Here is a 16,059-nt window from a genome sequence, read left to right as displayed (position 1 = left end):
CCTTTAACATCTTGGTTGCTCTCCTCTGTCCATGTGCCAGTAGACTAGAGCAGGTCAAGGAAGGGGGAAAAGAGATCTACAAGGCATTGGCAGCTAAATGCAAGTTGGCCGAGGGAGCTTCTCCCTTTGGTCTCTTTCCTGGATGCCCTTGCTATTACTTAACCCACTGCAGGTAAAGAGGCTTCTCATTTACAAAACCCAAATCCATTCATCGGTTTCCACCCCACGCCATTCATAATGATGGTTTTTTTTTTCCTGGTTCTTTTGTAACCTGGGTTGGCAGGGGTGAATAATGGCCTTTGTGGCTCACGCAGTTTGACAGTTGCTTTCGCCTCTGCTTTCGCCTCTGGGCTCCGGGAGAGCAAGTGAGCGATGGATGCAAGGCTGGCACGGAAGAACAATCGCTCTCCTGCTCAGGGCCAACCTGACCGCGAAGGAGATTTGCTTGGGGGAGGTGAGCAGGACAAGAATCACGGGAGTCCTTGCCAGCTATGTCATGTGCAATGGATTTAAAAGAGAAGAGACAAGTCTGGAAAAGGTGGGTGGAGGCGAAAGATTATTAGCCACGACTCCTGAACAGAACCACCAATGAGTTTAAAGGCAGCAGGTGCAATGACCCCCCAGGGTCTCACACCAGTGTCCACAGTTAGACCATGGAACTCACTGCCACAGTGTTGGCCACCAACTTAGATGGCCAGGATGGCTGTGCTCTGTCTCTGTGACCAGAGGCAGCCATGCTTCTGAATACCAGTTGCTTGGAAATACAGGAAGGGAGAGGGGTCTTGTGCTTGAATCCTGCTTGCAGATTTCCCACAGAGATGCCCCAAAGGGAAACTCATAATCAAGATTCGGACACAAGAGCAACTCTCCCATCCTGCGGTTTCCAGCAAATAGCATTCAGAGGCATTGCTACCTCCTCATTCTCGGAATGTGGAAGGGGAACTCCTTTGGTGTTTACACACATTGCTGCCTCCACTTTTTCTTCCAACTCTGGACAAAGTTTGGCCAATTCCCAGTTCCCTTATCTTTTAGTTAAACAAGCTGGAGCTTAATTCACTTTTCTTTTTTTAACCCTCTCTTTCTTGATTGTTAGGAGCCGGGGGGGGGAGGGCCAAAGTGAAGTCAGTGTCAATTTGGGTCGCCTCCAAAAAAAGAAAGAAAGGGATATTGCAGAGTTGGTAATGGTTCAGAAAAGGGCAACCAAAATGATTGAGGGGCTGGACGGAGCGACTCCTCCAGGAAGAAAAGTCGCAGCATTTGGGACTTCTTAGTTTAAAGAAAAGGTGAGTCAGAGGTGGCACGATTGAAGTTTGTACAACTGCACATGGCAGAGAGGAAGTGGGCAGAGGAAAGCCCCCCCCTTCCTAACACCAGAGCTCATGTGCATCCCATGAAGTTGAACACTGGAAGATTCAGGACAGATCAAAGGAAGGACATAGTCATAGTGCATAGATAAACTATGGAACTCACTGCCACAGGACACAGTGGTGCCCACCAACCTGGTTGGCTTTTAAAAAGAAGATTAGACAAATTCATGGAGGGCTATTAGCTGTGTCCCCACCGTCAGAAGAAGCAATATTCCTGATTAGCAGCTGCTGTAAAAATACAGGAGGGGAGAGAGTTGCTCTTGAGTTTGAATCCTGCTTGCGAGCTTCCCAAAGGAATTTCGTTGGTTACTGTGAGAACAGGAAGCTGGACTCAAGGGGCCATTGGACACAGGTAGATGCCGATTATATGTGTTCAGTGTAACATCTGAACAGCCCCAAAGCCCTCTTACTTTGCATAATGGAGTGATGTAAAAAGTAAAAAAAGAAAAAAGAAAAAAGGTAAAGGACCCCTGGACCATTAAGTCCAGTCAAAGGCGACTTGGGTTGCAGCGCTCATCTCACTTTCAGGCCAAGGGAGCTGGCGTTTGTCCACAGACAGCTTTCTGGGTCATGTGGCCAGCAGGACTAAACTGCTTCTGGCGCAATGGAACACCGTGATGGAAACCAGGGCGCACAGAAATGCCGTTTACCTTCCCACCACAGCGATACCTATTTATCTCCTAGTGTGCTTTCGAACTGCGAGGTAGTCAGGAGCTGGGACAGAGCAATGAGAGCTCACCCTGTCGTGGGGATTCGAACTGCCGACCTTCCGACCAGCAAGCTCTAGAGGCTCTGTGGTTTAGACCACAGCGCCACCTGCAAGGGGATGGTACCTCAAGGTCCCTTCCAACTCTACAATTCTATGAATCTATAAACTACCCTTTATTCCCTCAGAGCCTTATTGTTCTGTGAGTTAATTTCTGGACTCCACTATCTACACAGACTTCTGTCTTGGGCCCAGTCTTGTTCAACATCTTTATCAATGACTTGGATGATGGGCTTGAGAGCATCCTGAGCAAGTTTGCAGATGACACCAAATTGGGAGGGGTGGCTAACACCCCAGAGGACAGGATCACACTTCAGAATGACCTTAACAGATTAGACAACTGGGCCAAAGCAAACAAGATGAATTTTAACAAGGAGAAATGTAAAGTACTACACTTGGGCAAAAAAAATGAAAGGCACAAAGGAGGGAGAAAGGTTGTTTTCTGCTGCTCCAGAGAAGCGGACACGGAGCAATGGATTCAAACTACAAGAAAGAAAATTCCACCTAAACATTAGGAAGAACTTCCTGTGGTCTCTTCCAACTCTATGATTCTATGATTCTATGATTCCATCTCCAGCTCTTGCAGGGGAATAAATTTGAGCAGGGTTACCAGACTTTGCAATCGTGAAAATTGATGGCAACCTGTTCCCCATTCGTCCAGTAGATGGCAATGAGGAGGAGCTTTGCAAAGGAAAATCCGGCAGAGGTTGAATGCTACTGGGCTCTACAGGTGAACATTTTCAAGGTAAGCAAGCCGTGAGTGACACAACTTGCTGTACATGAGTAAGCCAGAAGTGCAGGTCATGTCTTGGTGGGGGGGGGGTGTCACCTCTGGATCACTCAAAATAACTATAAATATACAGCCAAGTTTAGCATGCTCCAATGGCCTCCATAAATAAATTCTGTCCCACTTGTTGCCTTTTTGCAGTCTGTCTTTCTTTCCAACTTCCACACCAGGCTTGGAATGTGACCAGAAGCTGACTCCCAAGCCAAGGAAATTGCAAGAAGAGAAAGCTTGTTTTCTTAGGTCTGTATTCCATGCAATCTCACTGTTTGCAAGGCTGCAGGGTTCTTTTTTCTATGGGTGGTGTGAGTCTGTGTTCTTCTGAGGGTCTTACAGACCTCTATTTTTAGGGAGATGAGCAGGTGGGAAGCAGGTGTTTGGTCATGCTTGAGTGGCAGAGCACATGCTATGCCCGTGGGATCTCAAGGTAAAAAGATCTCCAGTACCTGGAGAAAGAAAGGGATCTTCCAGGGACCTGAGAGCAGGCCCCAGCGCTCTCATCCTGCAGAAGCCAACGTCATGTGCTTCTCAGGGAGAAACCTCAACATCATGTGGTTTGCTTGCAGGAGATTCCAGGTTCCATTTCAAGAAGCAGTGCTAATAGAATCGCAGAGCAGAAGTGTTGGAAGGGACCAACGGTGGAGGAAGGGGGTGTGGTGGGGGTGCCATCTGCCCCAGGTCTCATCCCTGGGGGGGGGGGTGACATCGCTGCACACACACACACACACACACCGGGATACTCGCCGTTCGCCGTGGGCGGTGCCCCCCTGGGGAGCTTGGCCCACCCCCTGGGATGCTAGCCCTGCCCCCATGGGTGGCTAGCCCCGCCCCAGGTACACAGCTAGCTCCGCCTCTGGAAGGGACCCCCAAGAGTCACCTAGTCTGACCCTCTGCAGTGGAGGCTGCCCTTCTAATTGCAGAGTAGGCTCATGTAGGCTTAGGTTAAGCAGAGGGGCTGTGAGCCTTGCCCTATGGCAGCTTCCTATGGGCGCTAGCCATGTCTTACAATAAAAGCATCATTCAAGTCTGGAATCAGGAGCAGAAATCACATGCTTCCCTCTTCCGCTTGGTGTTGCCAGGATAATTCAGGTGGCATTTCCTGCCCTCGCCCTTGGCCTTCTCTGGTGCTGCCCTCTGGCCTCTGCCTACTAGGCAGCACAGCCCACTGATGGTTTCTGTGGGAAGGAGGCGGGGCTGGAGCTCATTCAGCTCATGCTGGAGGCAAGATGTTCCCCATGAAATGGAGAAGTCTGCTCCACAGCCCGAGGAAGAGCTTGCCAGAGCTTTCAACACTGAACAGCTCTTGAGATTTGTTGCTCTTGAAATCTCTCTGTCTCTCCTTAGGCACTTATCTCCGCCCATACAGTTGGGAACATAAGAGCATGAGGAGAGGCTGCTGGATCAGGCCAGTGGTCCATGTAGTCCAGCCTGCTCTTCTCACAGAGACCAACCAGATACCTGTGGGAAGCCCACAAGCAGGATTCGAACACAAGAGCAACACTCTCCCCCTCTCGTGGTTTTTCAGCAACTGGAACCCAGAAGCATTGCTACCTCGAACTGTGGAGGTAGAGGAGAGCCATCCTGGCTAGGAGCCATCAATAGCCCTCTCCTCCTCCATGAATTGGCCATCACTGACTCCTGCAGGAATGAGTTCTGCAGTTTAACTATGCGCTGTTAGAAGAAGGACTCGCTTCTCTCTTCTTAGCCAATCTGTTTGCACCCTTCCCTACTTGGACACCTTCCCCCAAACTCCAAGCATAATGTGGATTCAGAGCCATAGAATCACAGAACTGTAGAGTTGGGAGGGGCCCTCAAAGGTCATCCAGTCCAACCCCCTGAAATGCAGGAATCACAGCTAAAGAATCCCTGACGTGTGGTTCTGCAACCTTTTTAAAAACCTCCAATGAAGGAGACTTGCTCTCTTTGCATAGTTCTCTCTTTTTTTGCTTCATTAGCACAGAAATGCATGGCAGTGCAGATTAACCCCGCCCCCCAAATATGTCACCTTTAAAGAAACAAAAACCTTTATGTCTACATGAGACGTGGGACAGGTCACATGCCATGAAGGGGAACGGGCAGGGAGATGTCTCTGTGCCAGCCAGGATGGAGGCAGCTGCCGCCAGGAGGCCTCAGGTGGGCACCGTGAGCAGCCAGGCGATGCTAATGTCAACACAGAAGCAGCTCATCAAAGCCTGTTACTGTCAATGATCAAATAGGAGATGGCTCAATTAAGGTGCGGGGCCACGGGCGCCCCTCATGCCCTCTCCCTGCCTGGCATGTCCCTGTTGCACATTAACTCTCACGTCCCATGTCTCTGCCAGCAGGGTCCAGTCAACCAAAGGAGTCTTTGTTATCGCTGGGCTGCTCCGAGAGCTGGAAACTTATTAATTTAATTCTAAAATGCTCATCAATGGCTCCTCCTCATCCTGGAGAGTAGTGACTAGTGGGGTGCCACAGGGTTCTGTCTTGGGCCCAATCTTATTCAACATCTTTATCAATGACTTGGATGATGGGCTTGAGGGCATCCTGAGCAAATTGGGAGGGGTGGCTAATACCCCAGAGGACAGGATCACACTTCAAAATGACCTTAACAGATTAGACAACTGGGCCAAAGCAAACAAGATGAATTTTAACAAGGAGAAATGTAAAGTACTACACTTGGGCAAAAAAAATGAAAGGCACAAATACAGGATGGGTGAAACCTGGCTTGAGAGCAGTACACGTGAAAAGGATCTAGGAGTCTTGGTAGACCACAAACTTGACATGAGTCAGCAGTGTGATGCAGCAGCTTAAAAAGCCAATGCAATTCTGGGCTGCATCAATAGGAGTATAGCATCTAGATCAAGGGAAGTAATAGTACCACTGTATTCTGTTCTGGTCAGACCTCACCTGGAGTACTGTGTCCAGTTCTGGGCACCACAGTTCAAGAAGGATACTGACAAGCTGGAACGTGTCCAGAAGAGGGCAACCAAAATGGTCAAAGGCCTGAAAACGATGCCTTATGAGGAACGGCTTAGGGAGCTGGGTATGTTTAGCCTGGAGAAGAGAAGGTTAAGGGGTGATATGATAGCCATGTTCAAATATATAAAAGGATGTCATATAGAGGAGGGAGAAAGATTGTTTTCTGCTGCTCCAGAGAAGCGGACACAGAGCAATGGTTTCAAACTACAAGAAAGAAGATTCCACCTAAACATTAGGAAGAACTTCCTGACAGTAAGAGCTGTTCGGCAGTGGAATTTGCTCCCAAGGAGTGTGGTGGAGTCTCCTTCTTTGGAGGTCTTTAAGCAGAGGCTTGACAGGCATATGTCAGGAATGCTTTGATGGTATTTCCTGCTCGGCAGGGGGTTGGACTGGATGGCCCTTGTGGTCTCTTCCAACTCTATGATTCTATGTGATTTTTATTTCTAATATCTTTTGATGAGTATTTTGATTGTGCTGCCTTACTGTATTCAATGTTCATTTGCAATGTTCCGCGCTGGCAGCTTGCAATGCTCTATCCAGTGTTTGAACATAGATTTTTAGCTGCTTGGGGTGCGAGCCGAAGGCTGGATCCACCAGGATGAGCAACACCCCTTTGGAGATGGAGAGCGGCCTGCTCAACACCGGGGGGGGGGGTGCAAGGAAGGACACCAAGGGAGCCCCCTGTTGCCTTTGCTCTGATCCTGCCCTGAAAGCTCCCAATGAAGAATGCCAGACACACGCCAAACTGGCGCAAGGCCAGCCCGCAAGCATCTCGCTGAAAGCAGAGGAGGGAACCAGCCCTAATCAGGTTATCGTAGCCTTTCCAGCAAGAGCTAAAAGAGCCATTTATCACCATTTACACTAATGCCACCATTCTTCTTTGCTCTGAGCTCCTGGGGGGGAAGAGGAGGGGGAGAAATTAATGAGGAGCAGCCAGTAGGTGCCAGGGCTAGCTGGGCACACCGTGGCAGACCTATGATCAACTGGGAGGGTGATGTTCCTCCTCCAGCCCCTTGAACACCCCAAACTCAGCGGCACAGCAACTGCTTTGAGTGCAGAAGGCCCTCCTCTGGACACGTTCCAGCTTGTCAGTATCCTTCTTGAACATACAGCAATGCAATTAAGAAAATCTATGGATAGGGCATTGTTAGCAACTGATGAAGGGGATTTCAATCCAATTAAAGTTGTGCCACCATAAATTTGGTGGTCTTTAAAATGCCACAAGATTCCAGGCTGTTTTAGCTGTGCCAGGCCAGTGCGACTCCCTCTCGAGAATTGTGCCTTTCCTTTTACTTCTTTTCTCATTATTTTCCTTCCAATTGAGCTCGTTTAAAAGATAACTCGGCACCCCAAGCCGGGCACAAGGCTGGGGAGGTCAGGTCCCTGGTTGAAACAGGCAGATCAAAAAAGATTAATTCCTCCCTCCTAAGAAGTTTTAATTGGAGATTCTTGTGGGTTTAATGTTTAATGCAAGTGACCATAATTGGTTACCTCTTTCCACAGACGATGAGCAGAGGAGAAGCTCCCTGAGTGCTCCGCTGCCTTTGAATTGACATAGCGATCATTCATGAGTTACGTCCCTGGCAAGGAGCATTGCTTGACAGAGCAAGGCCTTTGGTGCTCCAGACTGGGAAGGAACTGAGCTCCTGAGGGCATGCTTAGAATTTGCCACATGTCCTAAATCAGGGCCACCCTTCCCCCTTGGTTCCATACATTCATCCCAGTGTCCCCCAGTGTCCCTTGCTCTAACCCACAAGCTGCACAACCCACTAAGGAACGACAGTAGTCAAAACAGTACATTGCACATTGATTTGAACTGAAAGGGTTTAGTTAAATTAATTTGACAGAAAGGATGAACTTAGAATAATAGAATCATAGATTAGTAGAGTTGGAAGGGATCCAGTGGGTGATCTCGTCCAGCCCCCTCCAACGCAGGAATCTCAACTAGATCATACGTGACAGGTGGCCATGCAAACTCTGCTTAAAACCTGATCCAGCCCTCTCCTCTGTGCATTTGTCCAATCTTGCACCTTCAGACAGAACTATAGTGCTGCTGCTACTGTTTATAGCAATAACCAATTGCTAAAAATTGGAAATCAGAAGAAGTACCATCAGTGATAGATTGGCAACAATTTTTTTTGAAATGATTGAATTAGCAAAGATGATGGCAACAATTAGAATGCAATCTAACCAAAATCTCAAACAGGAATGGAAATGTGTAGAAGAATATATGACCAAAAGATGCTCCAACAAAAATTTATTGACATGCATAGACTGATTTCACAAAGTCAAGTTAAACAGATATATAAGAATGTATGTTAAGTTATTAAGACACAAAAATACAATCACAATAAGAAAGTTATAAAATGAAAACAAGGAAGTCACACACTGCTGGAGGGAAGACATAGGGCAAGAAATGAGAAGCAAATAAGAAATGACTAAATGTTGGTACATAATGAAATGTGAAGATGTGAATTTACAAATATAATGTATATGTAAAAGGTAAAGGTAAAGGGACCCCTGACCATCAGGTCCAGTCGTGACCGACTCTGGGGTTGCGCGCTCATCTCACATTATTGGCCAAGGGAGCCGGCGTACAGCTTCCAGGTCATGTGGCCAGCATGACAAAGCTGCTTCTGGCAAACTAGAGCAGCAGACGGAAACGCCGTTTACCTTCCCGCTGTAGCGGTTCCTATTTATCTACTTGCATTTTGACGTGCTTTCGAACTGCTAGGTTGGCAGGAGCTGGGACCGAGCAACAGGAGCTCACCCCGTTGCAGGGATTCGAACCGCCGACCTTCTGATCGGCAAGCCCTAGGCTCAGTGGTTTAACCCACAGCGCCACCTGGGTCCCTAATGTATATGTATTACTATGTAAATATTTCATATATGGATCGTGATTTCAATAAATAAAATAATAATAATAATAAAGCAATAACAATTAATTCCACATATTAGCTCTCGTAATTCAATAACTGAACAGCACACAACTCCATGGGATGGGACTGGAATGCTAGCCCAGAGAGGGCTTGCCGATTTGCCTCCAGAGCCGCATTGGGAAGGCCTCTGGAACAAGCCACTTCTGTGCAGAGTCGGCAACACAGCCAAACCAGGGGCGGCCCACTGCCTTAGACAAACAAGGGTTGCCGATCCGGCCGGCTGGCGTCCAGGCTCCTGGCTTTGTCCATTGTGGCTGGTCCTGGAGATGCACAGAGTGCCAGGCAGAGCTTTCATTAATCCCACCCGCGGTTGGTCTGATTCCGCTGCCACCAGCACAATGCCTTTTTCTGTCTGCGGTGCCAGGGAGAGGCATGTTTCCTGCACCACGGACCACCTCCTGTTACTTCTCGACAAAAGCTGGCAAGCAGCAGACCACGGCCAGTGGAGCAAAACAGCCCAGTGGGTCACAGGCGGCTGAGTGGCAGGCCAAGCTGGAACTAACACCAGGCTGCTCAAGCTACAAATAAATCAATAAGTGTCGCTCTGCGGAAAACCATCCTGTTCCACTTTGCTTCCTCCCCAGCCACCCTCTAAGCACCAAGTGCCACGTCAGGCATTTAGCATGTTAAACGCTGACCTGTCTAGAACATGGGCAAAGGGAATCGGCACATAGGAACATAATCGCTCCAGGTGTGTATTTTTATTTTAATTTTAAAGTATATATGGAAAACTTTCCGATTCCAGCTCAGGGCTAGGGAATTGTGGTCCTTCAGATGTTGGTGGACTCCAGTCCCAACACTTGAAAACTGCAAACAGCATGTCCGAAGGACAGGGATGAGTCTATGTAAGGTAGAATCATAGAGTTGGAAGAGACCACAAGGGGCATCCAGTCCAACCCCCTGCCAAGCAGGAAACACCATCAAAGCATTCTTGACATATGCCTGTCAAGCCTCTGCTTAAAGACCTCCAAAGAAGGAGACTCCACCACACTTCTTGGCAGCAAATTCCACTGCTGAATAGCTCTTACTGTCAGGAAGTTCTTCCTAATGTTTAGGTCGGTGGAATCTTCTTTCTTGTAGTTTGAATCCATTGCTCCGTGTCCGCTTCTCTGGAGCAGCAGAAAACAATCTTTCTCCCTCCTCTACTTTTGTGCTTTTATATTGTAAACCTCCCAGGGATCCTGGGATGAAGAACGGTGTAGAAATTTACTTCATAATAATGAGGATAATGGTGAGATGTGTCATTCAGCAATAACTATAGGGCCTCCGGTAACTCTATGCCTGCTCTGGCTAATACAACTTTCCGAAGGAGATGAGCTACAAGGGTCTCCTGCCCCCCCCAGTCATTTTACTGGGGTTTGTTCAGCTGCATTTCCAAGCAGATCAGGTCCTTGGTACCACAGGAGCCAATTCCCACAGACCGAGGTCCCTTCAGCCCCCCAATAAAATACTTGAGGTCACCCTCCCCCATAGTTTATGGGCATTGCCATTCAATTGGTGTGTGTGCGCACTACATTTTGTGGTTGATTATTCAGGATGGGGGCTTACCTGGGGACCCCACCCCCCAATATTTTATTCAGGTTGGCACGCACCCCCACATGGTACCCAGATGGCATCCCAGAGAATGATGCAACTTAGAGGAGAGTGTGCAGAGAAGTGGGGGGGGGGTGCAAAGTAAGGGCTCTGATGGGAGAAAATTTCCTTTGGGGGTTCAGTCCGGAGGCTCAAGCCAGATTCCCAATTAGTTGGACTTTTGTTCAGAAATGCATTAGAGTCCAAAAGAGTTTAGGACACACACCTGTGTAGGAAATATACATCACCTTGGCTTTTCTGTTTCTAGCCAAGCAATTTCTGCCACCACAGCACCTCACCATCTCGTCATTCTTGAAGTCACTTACTCAACCCAAGGTGGTTTGTTTTTGTTTTTGTTTTTGCACCTTATCTGGGAATGGCTTTCCCTCTAGCTGTCAGGTTCCTCCTAAATTGGTTCTTTCCAGTTTGGTGGTGAGGCTGCACTCTTGCACGGTGACCCTAGCCTCCCTGAGAATGGGCTTTGCAGAGTTTCTATCTCACTCCAGAGGCAAAATAAAATTATGCACGTATCTGGGACTTCCTTTCCTCCCCAATTTCCACCTCATTTCTAAAGGAGCCTCCTTCCAGCTCTCTCTCTTTCTGTTTTTTTTGTGATGGTTCCCTGCTGAGAAGCAGCCATAAGAGGAGGCCAAAAACAATGGAGGAAAGGGCATTCAGTGAAGCCAGCTCCCAGGGGCCATTTTTCAAGGACCTGTCAAGTTCTTGGCACCTGCTGGGGCATTTCGAGGCTCAGAGGCAACCTTGAGGGCTTCACCCATTTGATTCCGTCAGCCTGTTGTTGATTTACGAAGGTGGAGGTTGCAGGAGATTGAAAGGAAGGTTGAGTCACCTTCCTAAGTCAACAGAAGCTTGAAGGGACTAAATACTCTCTTGGCTGGTCTGTAACCAGAAGGCTTCACGGTCAATTTTTTTGTTCAGTTCATACCCATGTGTAAGCCCAGGGCATAGCGAAGGTTGCCCTCAAGCTGACAGGAGCAAGCTAGCAGTAAATTACGCCAAGCAAGCTGGCATGAATTCTTTATTAGCAAAAACAGGATCTGCATGAAGCAGTTGCTGAGACTAAAGTTTCCGCCTCTCCACAGCTGCCTAGGTCCCCTCCTCTCAAGCAATCTGAGACTGTGCCTGCATGAAGCTAACTTCTCCTCCGCTCTCTTCATGCCACTTCTGGTTCTGGGAGACCAGCAGGGAGGGGAGCTTGTCACAGCAGGAGGGGGAGATCCCAGTGCCTCTTCACCTGCAGGACTCATCTCTGGCTCTTGGAGGTGGAGAACTCTGTCTGACACCTTGAGATATAAATGTCATGAATAAATAAACTCTGGTGTGCCGCTGCTGCCAGTTAGTGTAGACAATACTGAGGTCGATGGAGCAATGGTCTGACTCAGGCAGCTTCCTATTTCCCTACATAACGGGCTGCAAGGGACTGTTCCCCCTGCTTTCACAATTGCCTTGTTCTTCCCTGGCACCCGGTATTCCGAAATACCTGTTGCTTTTAGATTCTGATGCTGGATACCAGCCCTTGCAAACCATCCCATTGCCCCAGTGCAGCCACCGGGTGATTTACGGCTCTCAGTGGAACGAAACCTGACCCCAGGTTTTACGCTGATTTGTTCTCTGTGGGAGTTAATTTTTTACCCAGTGGCAGCCAAGCTCTTGGTCACCGAATGCCTAACAGACAGTGCGAGGATTGATGGTTGCATGCGCAAATACCGTATTTCAGATTTAATTGTGACACGTGGAAATTGCAGTGAAGGCCACAGGTAGATTGGGATTGACTGGGTCAATTACCTGTTGAACCCCTTGAGTGTGCAGAGCGAGCACCCTGGTGCTCAAAAGCACACACTGGTTGAACTGGGCCAGGTTCAAGGGTCTTGTAATAATTTGCAAGGCCCTTAAGAACTTGGATCTAGGACATCCCAGGACCACCTCATCCCTTTTATCCCTGATCACTGCAGTCTTCGATGGAGTCACTGTTAGAGTTCCCCTGTGGCTCAGATGTTTATATCCATCAGAAGCCAAATGTTGAGTGTTGTGGCCCAATTTTATGAGTATTGGGATACCAGGTTCAATTACTTATTGAAAACCTTTGCATGCAGAGTAAGCTGTGTTTAGCTGATGAATCTTGGTTAGACACTATACCGGTTGCATTCGCACAGAGAGAAGCTTGGTTGTAGGAAATTCCTAACTTGGATAGAAAAAAGTTTCTGTCTCTAGTTTAATTAGTCTAGAGAAGAACAAGGCAACCTTGCTTGCTTCTTCCTTCTCTCAGACGATGTCACCTTTAAGATTTAAAAAACAAACAAAGTGGAAGTTTCTAACGTTTTGTTTTTTTCAGCTTCTCCTATGGATTCAGATGACAAGAAAGGAGATTCTGACTAAACGCCAGGAAGAACTTTCTGATGGCAAGAGCTGTTCAATGGTGGAATGGACCACCTTGGAAGGTGGTGGATTCTCCTCCACTGGAGGTTTTCAATCAGAGGTTGGGTGGCCACCTGTCAGGGATGCTTTAGTTGTGCTTCCCACATTGCAGGGGGCTGGACTAGATGATCCTTGGGGTCCCTTTGAACCCTACAATTCTGGGATTCTATTATAAAATGGCCTGTGTGCCACTCAGCAATGTAAATACACAAGTAGGGTAGTCCAGGGTGAAGATGTACCTCTCCACATATAACAGAAATTGCGTAATGAAGGTGCCGGTTGCATCTTTGTGGAGCAGAAATTCCACAGCTTTGGGGCTGCCACAGAGAAGACTCTCTCCTGGACCCCCTCCCAAGCTTTTAGAGATGGAGGAACCACCAAAGGGGGACCCCCCCCTGCCGTTCTGCTGATTTTAGCACCCAGGAAGGTCTGGCCAAAGGCTCTCTTTGCTGAAGACCACTGAAATTCCTACTCCGTTGCTTCATTTGGAATTCGGTTAAAGCTGCAGTCCTGGAGAGTTCCTGCTTTCAGCACCTTGGCCAGAGGCAAAATGTCTTCATTTCAAAGAAGCTTGTTTTTTTAAATGAGGTGGGGGTATAAAAGTATCAAGGGGAGCTCTGATTATTCTAGTGAGCAAGGCTTTGAGGCACTGAACTGCTCTCCACCCACCCTATGACATCAGATCCTAAATTTTGCTCCCCACAAATGTCTTGCAACTTTCTCCTCCAAAACTCAATAGAAGGTCTAGCTGAGCCAAGAGTGGAGGCCAATTTGTATTTCTAAGGACGACTGTCAATAGGTAGGGCTGAGTTCTCAGGGCCCATCATTCTGTTACTGCAGGCAGGGACTCTCTTGTTTTCATTGATTACATGAAAGCCAAATAATAATAAATGTTACTGTGAATTTCCTTTCTCATCATTTGAATCCATTGGTTTGTGTCCTACGCTGTGATGCAGCAGAAAACAAGCTCACTTCATCTTCCATATCCTTCAGATATTTGAAAATAACCTCTCAGTCTTCTCTTATCCAGGCTAAACATACCCAATCCCAGTGCTTTTTTTCTTTAAAAAATGTTTAGGGGTTTTCTTCTGCTTTGGCGATCCCTCATAGCCGAGTAAGATTGTCTTCCATAAACACGGTTTTAACAATGAGTCCGTAAGTGACTGTGGAGGCCAATTCTGGATCCACACATTCTTCCACAGTGGGGACATTGATTTCTGGGTGGGAGTTGATCACGGTGTGGATTTGCCAAGTGTGCCTTCCTCTTAGCACCTTTCTCTCTTGAGTTTTGAGTTCGAGTGTCTTCAAAGCCCACGACACCTTTGGTAAAGGCTGTTCTCCAATTGGAGTGCTAACAGACAAGTGTTTCCCAGCTGTCGGTGTTTATACTACATTTTTAAAGATTTGCCTTGAGACAGTCTTTGAACCTTTTTTGTTGACCACCAGCATTACGCTTTCCATTTTTAAGTTGGGAATAGAGTATTTGCTTTGGAAGACGATCATCAGGCATCCGCAGAACACGGCCAGTCCAACGAAGTTGATGTTGAAGAATCATTGCTTCAACACTGGTGGTCTTTGCTTCTTCCAGTACACTGGTATTAGTTCGCCTGTCCTCCCAAGTGATGTGTAAAATTTTTCGGAGACACTGTTGATGGAATCTTTTGAGGAGCTAGAGATGGCCTTTATAAGTGGTCCATGTTTCACAAGCATATAGTAAGGTTGGTAGATCTCATTTTGACTCAAGAAAATCACCATTTTATAGTTCAAATTGGGGGGGGGGGAATTAATGCAGTAAATGGACAAAATTACAAAGATTCACAAAATGTTTAGAGCTATGCATACCCCTGCGCGCGCACACACACGCGCACACACACACACACCAGAAAAAAGCACTGCTCAATTCCATCAACCATTCCTCTTAAGGCTTTGATTCCAGACCCTTTTTCAGCCTGGTCCCCCTCCTCTGAACACCTTCCAGCTTTGCAGTTGTCATTACCGATATTGACTTTTTGGTAACATGCTAGTAAAAGGATACATGAAAAGAACAACCCTCCTTCATGAATTTGCAAGCATCTAAGGCAGACACCATCACCATGTTCAGTGGCCCTGAATTCCACAAGGAAACTGTTTTGAATTTTGGGACCAGCGGCAATTCCTGCATCGCAAGGGGTTGAACTACATGACCCTCTAGGTCCCTTCCAACTCTACAATTCATAGTAGCAAATACTTTGCATCCTTGCCAAGATGAACCCCCAATTCCAGGAATACATGGGGTCAGCATCCATTCATTATACCACCGAATGACACTACTTGAGGCAAAAATGTTAGTGGCGCAGGAGTATGGCAAAAGAGCCTCCTCCTCCTGGTTTGAAAGACCTCCGGTGCCTAATATTCTCATCTCCATTAAGCAGTTTGGACCTCCACTTCTTGAGTCTGGGTGGTGTGCGCTGGCCAAAAGCTGAAGGCATCCCAAAAGTAACAGGCTGTCTGAGAGACACCCTCGCTCTCTGCCACCTCTGTCTCCATCCTCACTGAGCTCCGCCCTGCAACACCTGGTGCAATTGTGCGTGGCCTTTTGCCTTCATTCTGTCAATGATTCATAAATCAATGGATGTCTGTTAAGGGTTAAAATAATATTAAGTCATCAAGGAGAATTGTGGGCTGGAGATCAAATGGGATGTGCAAGGAGCAAAGGGATTCAAAGTTTGAGGCGCAGCTTGTGTCTTCTTGATGGGCAATTAAATCCATTTGCATTCCAGTGGAAGGAACATCTCTCTGTGATCCCACCTGTCCCACAATTACTCATCAACCTGTCCAGAAGGAGAAGTTAATGAGTAACGTGGCTTGTTTTTCAGATGTCAAGCACAAGTGATTTGTCCCAGAACTGGCTTCTTCCACTCCTGCTTCAATCTCTCGTCCTCTTGCCCTGAGAAGCAGCAGCCCTCCTGGGAAGAGACCATTCTCTTTGGAATGATGGCTGTCAGGCAAGCCACCCTTCCATGGAGTCCAGAACAGCACATCGGAGGAAGCCATTGCAAAACAAGGCAGGAGAACGTCCAAAACGCTGCATGAACTGAAACGACAGCCATCACTCAGAATTCTGCAGCCAAGTAATACAGGAAAATAACCCGCAGAAATACATTGCATTCAGGGAAAAGATAAACCTAAACATTAGGAAGAACTTCCTGACAGTAAGAGCTGTTCAGCAGTGGAATTTGCTGCCAAGGAGTGTGG

The 16,059-nt window shown here is 47.5% G+C and overlaps 1 long non-coding RNA gene across 1 annotated transcript; it reads left to right on the top strand.

Annotated features, from left to right (window-relative positions):
* Nucleotides 1-704: 704 nt before the first annotated feature.
* Nucleotides 705-14,871, top strand: LOC148685821 (uncharacterized). The gene is made up of 3 exons (XR_015949945.1): nt 705-2,878; nt 3,062-3,160; nt 11,493-14,871. It is a non-coding gene; the product is annotated as an uncharacterized LOC148685821 (long non-coding RNA).
* Nucleotides 14,872-16,059: the final 1,188 nt, after the last annotated feature.

The sequence above is a fragment of the Zootoca vivipara genome, chromosome 5 (genome assembly GCF_965207765.1).
Source record: "Zootoca vivipara chromosome 5, rZooViv2.hap1.1, whole genome shotgun sequence".
Taxonomy (NCBI): domain Eukaryota; kingdom Metazoa; phylum Chordata; class Lepidosauria; order Squamata; family Lacertidae; genus Zootoca; species Zootoca vivipara.
This window is presented reverse-complemented; position numbering and strand designations above follow the sequence as displayed.